Below are 17,410 nucleotides of genomic sequence, written 5' to 3'. Positions count from 1 at the left end.
ATCCACAGGTTAATTTTTAAAAATAAATAATCAAAATGAGTAATTGGCCAAAATATAGTGTTCAAATAATAGATTTATCTATTTCTATTTTAATATTTTGACAAAACTTGAGGTCTACAAGTTAATTTGTAAAAATAAAAGTTCTAATGGGTGATCGACTAAAATACAAGGTTAAAAAAAGTGTGAACCCTTACAGAAAACAAAAATTATATAAATATATAATTTAATTTTCATAAGAAGTTTGAACATTTTAAATAAATACATGGTCCAAAGGTTCATTTTAAAAAAATATAGGGTCAAAACGGGTAATGAGCAAAAATACAGTGTTCAAATAATCAATCTATCAATTCCAATTTTTATTCTTTTGACAAAACACGAGATCTAAAAGTTAATTTTTAAAAATAAAGACTTCAAATAAGTAATTGACCAAAATAAATCTTACACAAAATATAAATTTTCTTATACATAATTTAGACTTTTTATAAAAAGAACTACGCAAAGCGTATAATAATAATAAATAAAAGTAAATGTACAACAAGCTTTTTAAACTTTGTTTTCAGTACTTTAAAATTTGTCAGAATTTTTCAAAAATCTACAGGAGGTTTGCTATACAATAACAGTGAACACCATCATGAAATAAAAAATTATAGTCAAGATGTCTTCACGTGTCTATATAAAGAACATGTTGTACGAGTATGGTCAAAATGAATACCACCCCACAATCTCCCAAAAAATATTTTAAAATATATATGTTTTAATAATTACAAAAGACTGCGCGGAGCGCGGTTATATTTTCTAGTTCTAATATAAAGAAGAACTTAAGTGCATCTTAGATTTGTTTGATTCTATTCTATCTATTTTTTCTTTTCTTTTTTTGAATTTTTCATTTATTTTTTGAATTTAAAAGTGTGGAGTTACAAAAAAATGTGTGTAAATCATGAACTAATAATTATTAGTTATTTATTTTTTTCAGTTTAAAAATGTGGAGTTACAAAAAAAATTACCAATACATTTGACTCAACATTACCAATACATAACTTATATACACCATTCCATTAATTTTGAAATTCCGTTTTTAGTAATTACCAAATTAATTAAACTATGTGAATTAATTAAAGTGCGGAATTGTAATTAACTGTTTACACAGATTACAGTTCTGTCGGGACAGAATCCAAACTTGTCACGACATAAACTGAACACAATAAAAAGACAGTGCAAAACAATAAAGAACACAGCGAATTTTTACAAGGTTCAGAAACCCTTTCAGATAACCTACTCCTTGGGGCCACGCCCAGAGAATAAAACCAATTAATAAATAATCACAAGTACAAAATATTGACTTAAACAAAACAAGACTCCCTCTTGAGATTTGCCGCAACTTTGTTGTACTTCTCTTCACTAATCTGATTTTGATTGAAACGCTCCACCACTTGAACTCCCTTCAATGGCCAGTGAGTGCTTGCATCCTCCCGACGCAAGGCTTGTAAAAATCTTCTCCCGAAGACTAGAAATGTTGTGTTCAAATTACAATGTGTATTCACTCATGAACATGGTATAAACTCACTACTAAAAACTAAACACACATATTTCTACAAGATCACGTGAATACTTATGATCTTGAATACAAAGAGAAACTCTCACAAATATTACAATAATGCTCACGAATAATGCACAAAATAGTTTTCTTTTCTCACTGCCTTTAGAGCCCTATTTATAGAGTCCTTTTTCGTGCTCATAAAGGCTGAGAAAGAATTATTCTAATAAAGGCAAGAATCATAGAAGTTATTCTTGATTGATGAAGAGTTGCCTTTTTTAGAAGATGCTGATCCGACAGATATGATTTTGGTGGGGACAGCTCAGACCTGTGTCAGATCAAAAACAAGCTCAAAAAGGAAACAACAATTAATGACATTAAGGATCCAGTTTCCTGTTTATTAATTCTTGAGCTGCACGAAAATATATAAGCAAATAAACCAGAAACAACTTTGGGTAATCACTGAATATTTGCAATATAAAACTTCCCTTTATAAATAAATTGGAACAATATAAGCTAAATAAGGAAGCTCATAATTATCCAAAATTCACAATATGGGAAAGTGGATTTCCGAAAATTATAATAAAGGGAAACAACCAATTTTATCTTTTAAGAAAAAGATATTTCTATAAAAATGCCGATTATAGGATTTACAATCTCCCCCTTTGGCAATTTTATAGACAAAGAATATCTATTTTTAAAAGATTCCTGCAAAACACAAGTAAGTGCTTAAAATCATAAGAGTCACAAAATGACTCCCCCTGCGAAAGATAACCAAAGCACAAGATAAAAGTGTTAACAAAAAACAATAAGAAACAACAGGTCAGTCAACATAATCAATGTACCAAAAATAGAGTTACTCTCTCTCCCCCTCATTGTCTAAGAAAATGCCAAAGAACAAGGGAAACGAAACCAAAAGAAAGACACATCAAGTGTTCTTTTACATCTAACAAAAGCAAAATAAAAATAGATCAAAGGGTACTGTGACCATCATGGAGCAGGAGAGCTGGATGCACTGAGAATGGCCAATGAAGAAAGAATTTGGCGCTGAGTCTCCTCCATTAGAGTGAACCGGTCAGAAAGACTTGTAATTCCTGTCTGGATAGAGGCAAGATTAGTCGGGACAGCAGGAGTGTCATTCACAATATTGCCAGAACCAGGACCAGCCAGATTAATTCCTTTGACTTTTCGAGCTGTGGACGGAGCATTATCATCTTTGACAATATAGGTGGGACCAACCAATGGAGAAGTCAAAGTCTCATGGGACTTCTTCAAAGGACGCTGAGAGTCCAACAATTTGTAAATGACTTGTGGAAACATCAAGTGTTGCCCCTTGCGTTTGGCACCACTCAAAGACATGATCTGATAAAAAATAACAGCAGCAAGATCAATTGCGACTCTAGTCCCAATTTTGAACAATAGAAAGGCCATGTCTTGAGTGATGGTAGAGGAATGAGTGGTAGGCATCCAATTAAACATTACGAATTTGAAAAGAGCACCATAATAATGAGTGAGATCCGTGACTCGAAGAGAGGTGCTCGGTTCCCACACCATAGCTTGACCAACCAATTCAGACAAAACTTGATCCTTTGCAAACTCAATAGAATCATCAATCTCAACAGGAACGAGATTGAGGGCCTTAGCAATTTCAGACGGACTAAACTTATACCAATGTCCCCTAACATACACCTTATGAAACATAAAAGAAGATTGGTCTAATAACTCATCATTCAAATTTGCATAAAATTCTTTAACAACCCGAGGCACAAACCCATCAAACCCAGACAAGGATCGCAACCAACCTCTTTCCTCTAAAGTAAGTAAGACCCCAAAAACACGATGAGGACCAAAAAGAAAATTTCGCTCACTAATAAAATGACGATGCTCATAAAATTGCATGTTCTTCTCATTATCATTAAAACAGAAAGTAAGGGAATGAGCTTTGAAAGAACCTGAGGAACGGACAGGAGCACCTTTTTGATTAGCGAGTTTGGAAGACAATTCGGGAAATGCCAAAGGCGTGGAGCCTTTTGGGTCAGATGCAATAGGAGAGGCTTCGGATGGGTCTTCTTCAGATTCAGTCTCCTTCGCCAAATCATCAAGAGGAACATCAGGATTTGGCTTGGTCAAGGAGGGTCCAACTCAGGCTGAGAGTCTTCCGTTTCAGGAGAAATATCCTCTGATGAGGTGCAAGGAGGTGGGTTGATTTTTGCCTCAATTTAAATCGGAATAAAGGAGATGAATCAGAGATGGAGCTGGTACCTTTTGTTGGAGCCACTTTGGCCTTCTTCCCTTTCTTTGTTCCAAGAGCTTTGGTCTTGCGTTTTCCCTTTGCCTTGGGGGTCAACACATCAGGAGATAATGACGATTCAGAGTCATGATCAGATGGATCAGACACAACTTTAGTGGAGATTGATTGGGAATGACTTGTATGCAAGGTTTTTTTGGCTTTGATTTGACCTTCGGAAGAGGCGAGTGGAACTGCTGAGGCTAGGATTGGCTCAACATCCAGGTTGGGGAACATAACTCCTTTACTTGAAGCTCCAAGAATAGTAGAACCTATAGGACCCGAAAGAGCAAGAACCTTCTTTCTTGCTATGGTTTTAGGTCGACGGCCTGGAGTAGGAGAGACAGCAGGGATTGATGCTGGGACTGGAGGAGTGGCAGTGGGAACTGACTCAGGAATTGTCTCCTGCTGAGACTTTACGGACTTGGAAGATGAACCTCGGCCTCGAGTCTTCATGGCTGATAAGAGTGAAACAAGTGAAACACACAAAGAAAGAAACCCTAAACACTTTGGTTATACGTGAGAGATTCAACAAGAAAACACTAATTATAAAACAACCGAAGTGAATCCGAATATATAGAGTATTCGGTGCACAAATGACGCAAGTTCAAAAATGGGTAACCGGATTTTAAGTGATAAATGCCAAAATATCTCCTTTTTAAAACAAATTCTTTCACACCTCAAAATTGGAAACTTTTTGAATATTTTATAATATATTGAGATAAAACAAATAAATTGCATCAATTAATTTTTCGAACCTTTTTTCTTTTTCCTTTTTAAGTACACGGTACAAAAACAAATTTTATTTTACAAAATTGCCGAAAATAGAGTGTAAATTGTCATACCACATGTGTCCATGTAAATGCCAAGTCCTGTTCAAAAGAAACAAGATAACCATATTTTTCACAAAGTAGAGAAATGAGTTATAATTCAAATACTAAGAGACCATAATTCAAAAAATATACCAATCACAAAACATATTTGAATCAATTCATCATATGTATGAGTCTTACAACCATCTTACACAGTCTAGTCAACAGGCATGTGTGTGTGCATGTGTAATCAATTTGGCGTTTCTTTTTGGCCTTTTAAAGCTAGGGTCATTGCCCATATTTGGCAATTTTAGCCTTTTTCAAATTGTAACCATAATGGAGGCTTTAACTCTTATACTGATGGTAGCCCTTTACACTGGTAGAGTATCCTCCAATATAATTACTAATTACCTGGTACCAACTTACTCAGTGTCGGCTTTCACACATCAGTATAGGTAGCTCTTTTCCAAAATGGAGCCTGAAAAAGAAACTGGATTAAGGAATGTTCAAACAAACATAATGATTTGATCAATTATAAATTGGATGGTCTATAATTTTTCAAATATGGTTTTTTATTCCAACAGAGTATAGGACTTATAACAATCATTTTCTAAAATACAAAAAAATATGCTCATCAAATTTCTTCCAAACAGGACAAGAGATTTACGCAAACACATATGCAAGGCAAGATAATCAATTTAATGGCAATTTCAAATAAAACAAACCCCCAAGGACTTCCTGAGGGAATCAAATCTGACCGTGTCTAAAGCTTTAGTAAAAATATCTACAATTTGTTTGTTAGTCTCAACATATTCTAAAATCAATGTTTTGTTTTCAACAAGTTCCCTAATAAAATGATGACGAATGTCAATATGTTTGGTGCGAGAGTGCTGAACAGGATTTTTGGAGATATTAATAGCACTTCTATTATCACAAAAAATGGTTAAAGTTTTAATATCAAACCCATAGTCTGCCAACATTTGTTTCATCCACTAAAGTTGAGTACAACAGCTTCCAGCAGCAATGTACTTAGCTTCGACTATTGACAAGGAGATGGAGTTTTGTTTTTTACTATGCCAAGAGACCAAATTGTTTCCTAAGTAAAAACAACCACCACTTGTACTTTAGCGATCATCAGTGTTTCCTGCCCAATCTGCATCACTATAACACACAAGGTTAGAATTTGTTTCTTTGGAGTACCAAATGCCTAAATCAAGAGTATTATTGATGTAACGAATAATTCTTTTAACAGTAGTCACATGAGACTCCATGGGGTTCCCTTGGAAATGAGCGCACACTCCAACACTATAACTGATGTCAGGGCGACTTGCAGTAAAGGAGACTCCCAATCATACTCCTGTAAAGAGTTGGATCAACTTTCTTCCCATTTTCATCTTTAGATAATTTGACCGTAGTACCCATTGGAGTTTTAACAGGTTTAGATGCATCGAGTCCAAATCTTTTCACTAGACTTCTTGCATACTTGCTTTGTGAAATGAAAATTCCTTCATCTGACTGCTTCACTTGAAGTCCTAGGAAGAAATTGAGTTCTCCTACCATGCTCATCTCAAACTCTTCCTGCATTTGTTTCACAAATTCCTGCACTAAAGAATCATTAGTAGAACCAAACACTATATCATCAACATAGATTTGTGCTATCATAATATTTTCATCAACATTTTTGATAAAAAGTGTTTTGTCTACTCCCCCTCTCTTCTACCCCTTTGAGACCAAAAAATGAGTTAGTCTCTCATACCAAGCCCGTGGGGCTTGTTTCAGCCCATACAAAGCTTTTTGCAATTTAAAAACATGATTAGGATTGTAAGGATCCTCAAACCCTTTAGGTTGTTCCACATAAGCTTCTTCATTCAAAAATCCATTTAAAAATGCAGATTTTACATCCATTTGGAACAATTTAAATCCAAGAACACATGAAATAGCTAGTAATAATCGTATGGATTCAAGTCTTGCAACAGGGGCAAAAGTCTCATCAAAATCAATTCCTTCAACTTGAGTGTACCCCTGTGCAACTAGTCTAGCTTTATTTCTTATTATGGTCCCAAATTCACCAGTTTTATTTTTAAATATCCACTTTGTACCTATAACATTAGTATGACTCGGTCTAGGGACAAGAATCCATACCTCATTCCTTGTGAATTGATCTAGCTCTTCTTGCATAGCATTGATCCATGATTCATCATTTAAGGCTTCCTTCACATTTTTTGGTTCCAAAGTAGAAGTAAAACAAACAAATAGAAACAAAATTTACATACCTCTTTCGAGTGACCATACTCTCTTCAAGATTTCCCAAAATAAGGTCAGAAGGGTGATTCTTTTTTACTCTAGTTGATGGTTCTCTTTGAACAGAGTCAGAGGAAATAACTGGATTTTCCTCTCTGTTTGCCCAATTGTTGTTTCGACAGAATCAACGTTTGATACGTCAGCAGTGTCTGTTGTCCCCTCCGAAGGCTGTGCTGTCAGATTTGCCATTTCTTTATGATGTTGAACATCAATGAGCCTGTCAATTTCCTCCTCATGGGAGTACTCAGAAAAATCTTTTAAATCATCTACAACCACATTAGCTGATTCCATAATAGTTTGGATTCTCATGTTATAGACACGATAAGCCATACTATTGGTGGAATAGCCAAGAAAAACTCCCATATCGCTTTTGGCATCAAATTTTCCCAAATTCTCACGATCTCTAAGAATATAACACAGACACCCAAAAACATGAAAGTAATTGACATTGGGTTTTCTACCTTTCCAGATTTCATAAGGAGTTTTATTTGTACCTGGACGCAGAAAAACACGATTAATTGTGTAACAAGCTGTATTAATTGCTTCTGCCCACAATTTCTTTGTTTCTATGCCTTAGGTTGTTTCTATGCCCTTCCAACCTTTAGTTCATTAAATCCCCAAACTCAAGCCTCTTGATTCCCATCCAAAACTCAAAATCAGAATCAATTTCATCAAACTCAGACCAAACTCTTAAACCTTACCTTAATTGGTAGCTAAATCCAGTTAAACTTCTAGCCACTACAAGGATCAGAGTCCCAAGACCTTGCCTAGACTTTCCCTGAGTTTCCAGCTCCAAAATTCACAAGAAATGGCGAGGAATAGGGCAAACTGCGTGGAAGAGAAAGAGGTAAGTTAAATGTTCTGTTTCCCTTTTTTCTTTTCTTTCAGTTTCTACAACTTTCCTTATGCTCTAGAAAGGAACATCAGAAATATATCAAGTATATCCACTAATACTCCTAAAAGACCTTTTTGCCCTCCCAATTAAATCGAAACCTTTTAATCACTCTAAGGGCATTTTGGTCATTTGTTCTTAATTCCTGCTAATTCCTCGAGCGTCCCTAAAGTTTACCACTTAAATCTCGTCATCTAATTAATCACCAATTATTTTCCCCAATGCCTAATAATCTCCAATATATTTCCCAAATTCCCAGAGATACCCCCAGGCTCCCTCGAGCCGGGTATAAATCCCCATCGTGACTATAACGCTAAACCGTTCACTATGATCGCCTCGAGCCACCAGCTGCAAATATATCCACATAATATTGTGGTCTCAACAATTTATCACAATTGATTACATTTACACCCTCAACTGGCCAAAATTACAAATATGCCCTTATAAGCTAAACATGGCCTATATGCATACTAATACTCGTAGTCATACATTTCACATATCCATATAATCATATAAGCATGCTTATTACATAATCATGCATTTAGTCATTTAAATCACACATAAACCAATTATGCACTCCCGACACACTAATCAAGGTGTTTAAGCCTTATTAGTAATTTTGGGTCGTTACAACTATCCCCTCCTACTGAGAATTTCATCCTTGACATTTACCTGAATAACTCGGGATACTGATCCCGCATTGCTGACTCAAGCTCCCAGGTCGCCTCCTCGACCCTACTATTCCTCCATAATACCTTAACCAGAGGAATTGTCTTATTCCGTAGGAATTTATCCTTCCGATCTAAAATCTGAACCGGTCGTTCCTCATAAGACAAATCGGTATGCAATTCCAAGTCTTCATACTTCAACACATGGGTCGTATCTGAGACGTACTTCTAGAGCATAGAAACATGAAATACGTCATGAACTCCCGACATCGACGGTGGCAAAGCTAACCTGTAAGCCACCTGTCCAATCCTCTCCAGGATCTCAAAAGGTCCAATGAATCTAGGGCTCAACTTGCCCTTCTTCCCAAACCTCGTCACCCCTTGCAGTGGTGAAACTTGTAGAACCACATGGTCCCCAACCTGGAACTCCACGTCTCTACGCTTAGGATCAGCGTAGCTTTTCTGTCTGCTCTGTGAGGTGAGCATTCGAGCTCGGATCTTCTCAATAGCCTCACTAGTCTTTTGAACCATGTCCGGCCCTAAATACTTCCTCTCACCCAACTCATCCCAATGAATGGGTAATCTACATCTCATCCCATATAGCATCTCATATGGAGCCACTCCAATCGTTGATTGGTAACTTTTGTTGTATGAAAACTCAATCAATGGGAGATACTTACTCCACGATCCCTAAAAATTGATCACGCATGCTCTAAGCATATCCTCCAACACCTGAATCATCCTCTCAGACTCTCCATCAATCTGAGGATGAAAGGCTGTGGTGAACTTCAACTGAGTCCCCATAGCCTTCTGCAAACTATCCCAAAACTTGGAGGTAAAGATAGGATCCCGACCTGACACTATTGATTTTGGAACCCCACGGAGATGTACGATCTCCCTCACATACAATTCTGCATACTGATCCACCATATAAGTCGTCTTCACTTGAAGAAAATGAGCTGACTTGGTGTATCTGTCCACTATCACCCACACCGAGTCATGAAGCCCTACTGCCCTGGGTAAACCTCCCACAAAGTCCATCGTAATATCCTCCCATTTCCACTCGGGAATACCCAAAGGCTGAAGCAACCCTGCTGGTCACTGATGCTCAGCTTTCACCTGCTGACAGGTTAAATATCTGGCCACGTACTCCACCACATCCTTTTTCATCCCGGGCCACCAATACAACGTCCGTAGATCTTGATACATCTTTGTGGTACCTAGATGAAGTGAGTACGACGTAGTATGTGATTCATCAAATATCTCACGTCTAATTCCCACATCAGTCGGAACACAGATTCGACCTTGATACCGTCGCAAACCAACCTCAGAAATAGAATAGTCCTTAGCTACTCCCGCTAGGACATTCTCTCTAACCTCCTGTAATTGAGCATCTGCCAACTGACCTTCCTTAATCCGCTCTAGTAGGGTCGACTATAGAGTAATGTTAGCCAACCGGCCCACCACCAACTCTATCCTCACTCTAGACATCTCATCAGCTAACTCTCTCGATATCTGAATGGAACTATATAACAGACCCGGGCCCCTCTGGGTCAATGCATCCGCCACTACATTGGCTTTTCCCGGACGGTAAAGAATATCACAGTCATAGTCTTTTACCAGCTCTAGCCAACGCCTCTGCCCCATGTTCAGGGCCTTCTGAGTGAAGAAGTACTTCAAACTCTTATGATCGATGTATGTCTTGCACTTTTCACCGTACAGATAATGCCGCCAAACCTTCAGTGCGAATACCATTGCTGCTAGCTCCAAATCATGGGTAGGATACCACTGCTCATACTCCTTTAGTTGTTGTGACGCATAAGCTATAACCTTATCATTCTGCATTAACACACAGCACAAACCCAACCTCGATGCGTCTCAATAAACCACAAACTTTCCTTCCTTCGAGGGAAGACTCAACACAGGTGCAGTAATAAGTCACCGCTTTAATTCTTGAAAACTATTCTCACACTTGTCTAACTAGATGAACTTCAAATTCTTCCGTGTCAATTCTATCATCGGTGCCGCAATCTTCGAGAACCCTTCCATAAACCGTCTGTAGTAACCTGCTAACCCGAGGAAACTTCGAACCTATGAGGCATTCCTTGGCCTCGACCAATCTCTAACTTCCTCCACCTTAGATGGATCCACCTTAATCCCATCTTTGCCAACTATATGTCCAAGGAATGTCACTTCTGGTAGCCAAAACTCACACTTCTTAAACTTGGTGTACAACTGGTGATCTCTTAACCTCTGCAAGACCTGTCGAAGATGAAACTCATGCTCTACCTCTGAACTGGAGTACACTAAAATGTCGTCGATGAAAACAATGACGAACTGATCCAAGAAGTCCTTGAACACCCTGTTCATTAAGTCCATGAAGGCTGCTGAGGCATTGGTCAAACCAAGCGACATGACCAGAAACTCTTAGTGTCCATACCTCGTTCGGAAGGACGTCTTTGGTATATCCTCGTCCTTGATCCTCAGCTAATGATAACCAGATCGAAGATCAATCTTCGAGAATACTGTCTTTCCCTGCAGCTGATCGAACAAGTCGTTAATCCTTGGTAGTGGATACTTATTCTTGATAGTCAACTTGTTCAATTCCCTATAGTCTATACACATCCTCAGAGTCCCGTCCTTCTTCTTCACAAATAAAACTGGAGCACCCCACGGTGAGTAGATTGGCCTGATGAACCCCAAATCCATAAGCTTCTGTAACTGTATCTTCAATTCCTTCAGTTCTGCCGGTGCCATTCTATATGGTGCCCTCGACACTGGCTCTGTCCCCAGTGCCAACTCAATAACAAACTGAATCTCCTTGTGTGGCGGAAACCCTGGTAAATCCTCAGGGAATACATCCAAGAATTCACGAACCAATCTAGTCTCCTCCAGCCTTGCTGGCAACACTTTGGTAGTATCCACAACACTAGCCAGGAAACCTATACATCCTCCTTGTAATAATTCCCTAGATCTCAACACTGATATCATAGGTACACGGGGTCCACATACCGCACCCATGAAAACAAAAGGATCCTCTCCCTCCGGTTCAAAGGTCACCATCTTCTTCCTACAATCAGTAGTAGCTTCGTATCTAAATATCCAATCCATGCCCAAAATCATGTCAAAGTCCTCCATACCCAACTCAATCAAGTCTACTAATAACTTCCTACCATCAACCATCACTGGCAGTGCTCTAATCCACCTCCTAGAAACTACCAGTTCCCCTGTAGGCAATATAGTCCCAAAACCCCGCAATATAGTACTTACTAGGTCTACACAGTCTATCAATCACCTTACTAGAAACAAATGAATGTGTAGCACCAGAGTCAATCAATGTAGTAAAAGGAGAGACAACGCTAGAAAGCTGACCTGTCACCACCGGGGGACTAGCCTCGGCCTTTGCCTGCGTCAAGGTGAACACTCAAGCTGGAGTCAAGCTGTCCACCTTCCCTACTTCCCCTTTCTTCACTGTTGGGCAGTCCTTCTTGAGGTGTCCTACCACCCCGCACACATAATAGGCCTTAGCCCGACATTCACCCAGATGGCGTCTTCTGCACCTCGTGCACTCTGGATAGCTCCTCCATGAATCACCACCTCCCTGACGGCAACCCTGAGTACCCTGACCTCTCCTATCAGGAGTAGGATCGGTAGAAGTATCAAGGGACTTCCTCTTCAGATCACTGGGGCCTCCGCTCTTACCAGACCTAGAGTATGGAGGCACTGCTCTGCGGCCCTCCCGTCTTGCTACACTCTCCCTCCAGATCTTGTTCTCTGCTTCCTCAGTGGTAAGAGCCTTCTCAAGTCTAGGCATAAGTTGTTCCCCCAGGTACTGTTGTAATCCTTACATCTCGGGCTATCATAGCATTAAGCCCTATGATAAATCTATCTTGCCTAGCTGCATCAGTAGGCATAAGATCCGGTGCAAACTTTGCAACTCTGTCGAACTTCAGGGCATATTCTGTAACTGTCATGTTGCCCTGAACCAATCCCACAAATTCATTAACCTTCGCTGCCCTGATGGCAACATTGTAATACATCTGGCTGAAAAAGTCCTTGAATCCATCCTAACTCAAAGTAGTAACATCCCTGGTCTGTGATGCCACTTCCTACAAAATGCGGGCATCCTCTCTTAACATATATGCGGCACAGGCCACTCTGCATGACCCTCTACCCTCATGAAATCTAAAATAGTAGTAATCATACTCATCCACTGTTCAACATTTAGTGGATCTGGTCCCCCTCAAAAGTTGGAGGGTGCTGTCTCCTGAACCGCTCATACAACGACTCCCATTTATTCCCAACATCTACTGGCTGTATAACTAGTACCACTGTAGGTGGAACAATAGGGATCGCACTCCTTAATGGAGCCTGCTGTCTTAGAAGTCGGATTTGTTCATCTTGGCTCTAAAGTCGGGCTTGCATATCTACCATAACCTACTGGCAATTCTTAGGGACTGGCGGAGGGTTCTGGCCCTAGTCATCATCCCTTGCCTCAGACCTAGTGCCGATAAGTCGTACAGATCGTCTTGGATGCATAACTATCCAAGTTAATCTGAAATCAATGACTCGACGGTCAGACTATGATGACAGGGTAATAATCCTTCCATAATCCACCATTGGAACACAACCATTCACAAGCAATCAAGATATAACAATTTATTCAACTATTCATCGACATGCAAAGCCTCAAAATCATCACACAGCAGTCAAGGGCCAGGCCCTATCAGTGTCTCATGCTCCTTATTAATCAAACAGATATCAACATTCATATTTCTTTCAAATTATTTAAGCATATAAACATGTATACACAATTACCAAACCCTAAGTCGAGCATGTCTTTAGCAGCGAATGTACATGTCTAGCTAGTCTTCAAGAACCCTTAAGCCTAGGACGCTCTGATACCAAGTTGTAACACCCTGGATAACCAAGGTTGTTACACTGTGTGATTATAAAGGTGCGAGACTCGCTAATTAAGTCATATAGTTGAAAATGTGATCCTAAAGTCGTAATTAGGTTAGGGTTAAAACATTTTGGTCATAAACAGAAAATTTCTCATTAAATAAACGTTTAATACATAGGATCCCAAAATAGGTTTTAAAGGGCAGTTTACAAAATTTCAAAGTCTATGTACAACAGAAAGCCACTCTAATGGCAAAATAGGCACTTTAGGTTCTCCTGTCCCTGTACCATCCCTCGCCCGTGAGGACCGATCAGCTGACTATGTACCTTCAACCTAAGAGCTCTCCAACTTAGGACTGGTCCACCTTGCCCTTGCCTTTACCTGCACCACGTAGCACCCGTGAGCCAAGGCCCAGCAAGAAAATCATAATCCATAGCATAAGTGACAATCAACAGTCAGATAATTCACGGATCACCAAACAGATACTCAGCAAGTCACGTTGTTCACAAATCAACGATATCAATTTGTAAACCAATAATCAATCATCCAGATAATAAACATGCCATAATCATTAGATTCACAACAATAAACATATAACACAATGTCCATGGTCGACGCCCTTAGGCCGCACCCTCTGATTGTCCTATTGACTCTGGCTCGCTTAAGGCAAGCTTTGTGATTATATACTTAACCTCAGCTACTAGTGGCCGAGCCGCATCCTGTGCGCAAATATAGATTCCAGCACTCTTAGGCCATTTATCTCATGTCCCCATGGCATAATACCATCATATGACATCATATACAAGTATAGGGAACTCTTAGTCCCAACATAACCACATAACCGGGTGTAGTTTCTTACCTTTGATTTCGATTGCTTTGGTTAAAAGAAACGATCCTCAGGCACCATCCTGACCGAGCCCTAGCGTACACCTAGTCACAACCGTAAAATAGAACCCTCATTAAAACTCAATTTCTTAACCCGACCTCAGGACCAATATCAAGCTCTCGGGAAGCCCAATTCCACCAAACGGGGTGGTGGAATCGACCCCCGAGCCCCAAGAAAAAACCCTATGAAAAATACCCAAAACCCATTTCTAGAGGCAGGGTAGCGCTACAGCGCCAACAGGCGGGCACTATAGCACTACAGACAGAGACAAAACCCCCTAGGAAACGAAGCATAGCGCTGTAGCACTCCAATGCTAGCGCTACAGCGCTACAACCAGCATGCAAAAATTTTCTGGGTTTTCCTTCGAACTTCCCCGAGCCAAAGCTCCAAAAATCCATCCCAATTTTCTACCAAACTCAAAATCAAGTCCTTAAACCACTATAGCTCACCCAAAACAGCCTAACAACATCAAAAACTTAGCTAAAAGCATCATCAAATATATAGACCAAACTTGAGCTTAAAAGCTCAAGAGCATCATCAGAAAACCAGAAACCCAGAACTTCAAAGTTAGAGTTGGTTACCTTAACTGAGAGAATTCGACCTTAGGTTGTTTCTTTGTCCTTCCAGCCTTTAGTTCCTTAAATCCCCAAGCTCAAGCCCCTTGATTCCCATCCAAAACTCAAAATCAGAATCAACTTCATCAAACTCAGAAAACTCAGAAAAAACTCTTAAATCTTACCTTTAATTGGTAGCTAAATCCAGTTGAACTTCTAGCCACTCCAAGGATCAGAGTCCCAAGACCTTGTCTAGACTTTGCCTGAGTTTCCAGCTCCAAAATTCACAAGAAATGGTGAGGAATAGGGCAAACCGTGTGGAAGAGAAAGAGGTAAGTTAAATGTTCTGTTTTCCCTTCTTCTTTTCTTTCAGTTTCTACAACTTTCCTTATGCTCTAGAGAGGAACATCAGAAATATATCAAGTATATTCACTAATACTCCTAAAAGACCTTTTTGCCCTCCCAATTAAATCAAAACATTTTAATCACTCTAAGGGCATTTCGGTCATTTGTTCTTAATTCCAGCTAATTCCTCGAGTGTCCCTAACGTTTACCACTTAAATCCCATCATCTAATTAATTACCTATTATTTTCCCCAATGCCTAATAATCTCCAATATATTTCCCAAATTCCCAGAGATACCCCAGGCTCCCCCGAGCTAGGTATAAATCCCCACCGTGACTATAACGCTAAACCACTCACTAGGATTGCCTCGAGCCACCAGCTGCAAATATATCCACATAATAATGTGTTCTCAACAATTTATCGCAATTAATTACATTTACGCCCTCAACTGGCCAAAATTACAAATATGCCCCTATAAGCTAAACAGGGCCTATATGCATACTAATACTCGTAGTCATCCATTTCACATATCCATATAATCATATAAGCATGCTTGTCGCATAATCATGCATTTAGTCATTTAAATCACACATAAACCAATTGTTGACCCTTGATTTGGCCAACGACATGGAGTCAGATTAACGACTAATAAACAGAAAGAATCAAGAATGGAATCAAATGGTAAAGAAATGATACAGATGATTTATAGTGGTTCAGCCCTAACAATGTGATAACAACCTACGTCCACTTAGTGGTATTATTGATGTTGAATCCAAAAGTCGTGATCAAAGAACTAGGGTTCTTGAGTTTCACCAACCTTGGGAGAATTACAACAAAATGATGGATAATCACCTTTACACTTTCTCCATGAGTCTATCAAAAATAGGTTCAAAAGTCTGTTCCTTGATCCCTCTCATGCATACTTATAGGCTCAAGGGGGGTTACATGGGACAGTGGGCCTTAATTATCCTTAATATCCACGTATCAAGGCAATAAAGATGAAATAATCAATATAGTTATTATAAAATTACAATCTTTTAAGAACATAAACTGAAGCATGCGACCAGTCTGGTTGCATCTAATTGTGAGGTTTGATGAAGCAACAAGGAGTTGGTCGATAGACGAACATCACCTCTTCATTTCGACACTGCCACGTGTGAGAAATTCTTGCCACGTCATCAGCAACCATTTTTGGGTAAACATTTGCCCCCCAAGTTTATTTTACTGCAACCAGCATAAAGTAAACTTAGGAAACTAACCCTTCGCGTACCCCACCAAATCTGTCAGAGCCACCCATGCCTTCTCGAGAAAGGTAACAAAACATGTCCAATCAAGTCTTTTCGGTTTCCCAAAAATTTGTCTGACGACTATTGCGTTTCCCCATGCTTTGAAAAAAGTAATTCCATGATTACCTATTTTATAGTTCCACGATCAATACAAATAATCCCCCCAACATCATTTTTTACTTTTTACTTTTTACTTTTCACTTATCTTCTCTTCTTCAAGAACTCTGAAGAACAGAGCCAAACAAACCTAGAAACTTTCATCGCTAATCCAAGGAACTTTCGCTCAGACGTTCAAAATGCTTGTGTTCGTGCTCTAACTTTCATTCAAGTAAGTTTTCCGAACCTTTCAGTCGTTTGGGATTCCATGCAATACCTGTTCCATCTTCATTTTATATTTTGAGTTTTTGAGCACTTTTGACTGTTTTTGAGAAATTACTTCGGGGTAGACGATTATACTGATCTGTTTTTGATAGGGTAGTGAAATAATGCTTTATAGGGGTTAGGAACCAGTTTGGTAGTTAGGATATTCAACTCAGGGTGTGAAATCAAAGTAAAAATTTGATTTTTGAGCATGTAGAAAAAACTGGGTTTTTCCTGCCCTTCCAGAGTCGAAAAGTGTTTCACGAAAAAGTTTTCACTTCTGCTTTTTACTCTGTTGACCCTCAAATTAGCCAACGACACGGAGTCAAATATACGACAGGAAATAGCACGATGCTTGAAAGGATAATCTAATGGAAAAGAAAGAACACCAAGAATTATAGTGGTTCGACCCCAGTGATTGGTAATGACCTACGTCCACTTTGTGATATTGTTATTATAAGATCCTAAAGTTGTGATCAAAGAACTAGGGTTCTTGAGTTTCACAGACCTTAGGCATAATAATCAGATGGTAACAACTCACCTTAGCTCATTTTCTCTCAATCTTAAGCAAAAAAGCTAAAA

The sequence above is a fragment of the Humulus lupulus genome, chromosome 9 (assembly GCF_963169125.1).
Source record: "Humulus lupulus chromosome 9, drHumLupu1.1, whole genome shotgun sequence".
In the NCBI taxonomy this organism is placed as follows: Eukaryota; Viridiplantae; Streptophyta; class Magnoliopsida; order Rosales; family Cannabaceae; genus Humulus; species Humulus lupulus.
This window is presented reverse-complemented; position numbering follows the sequence as displayed.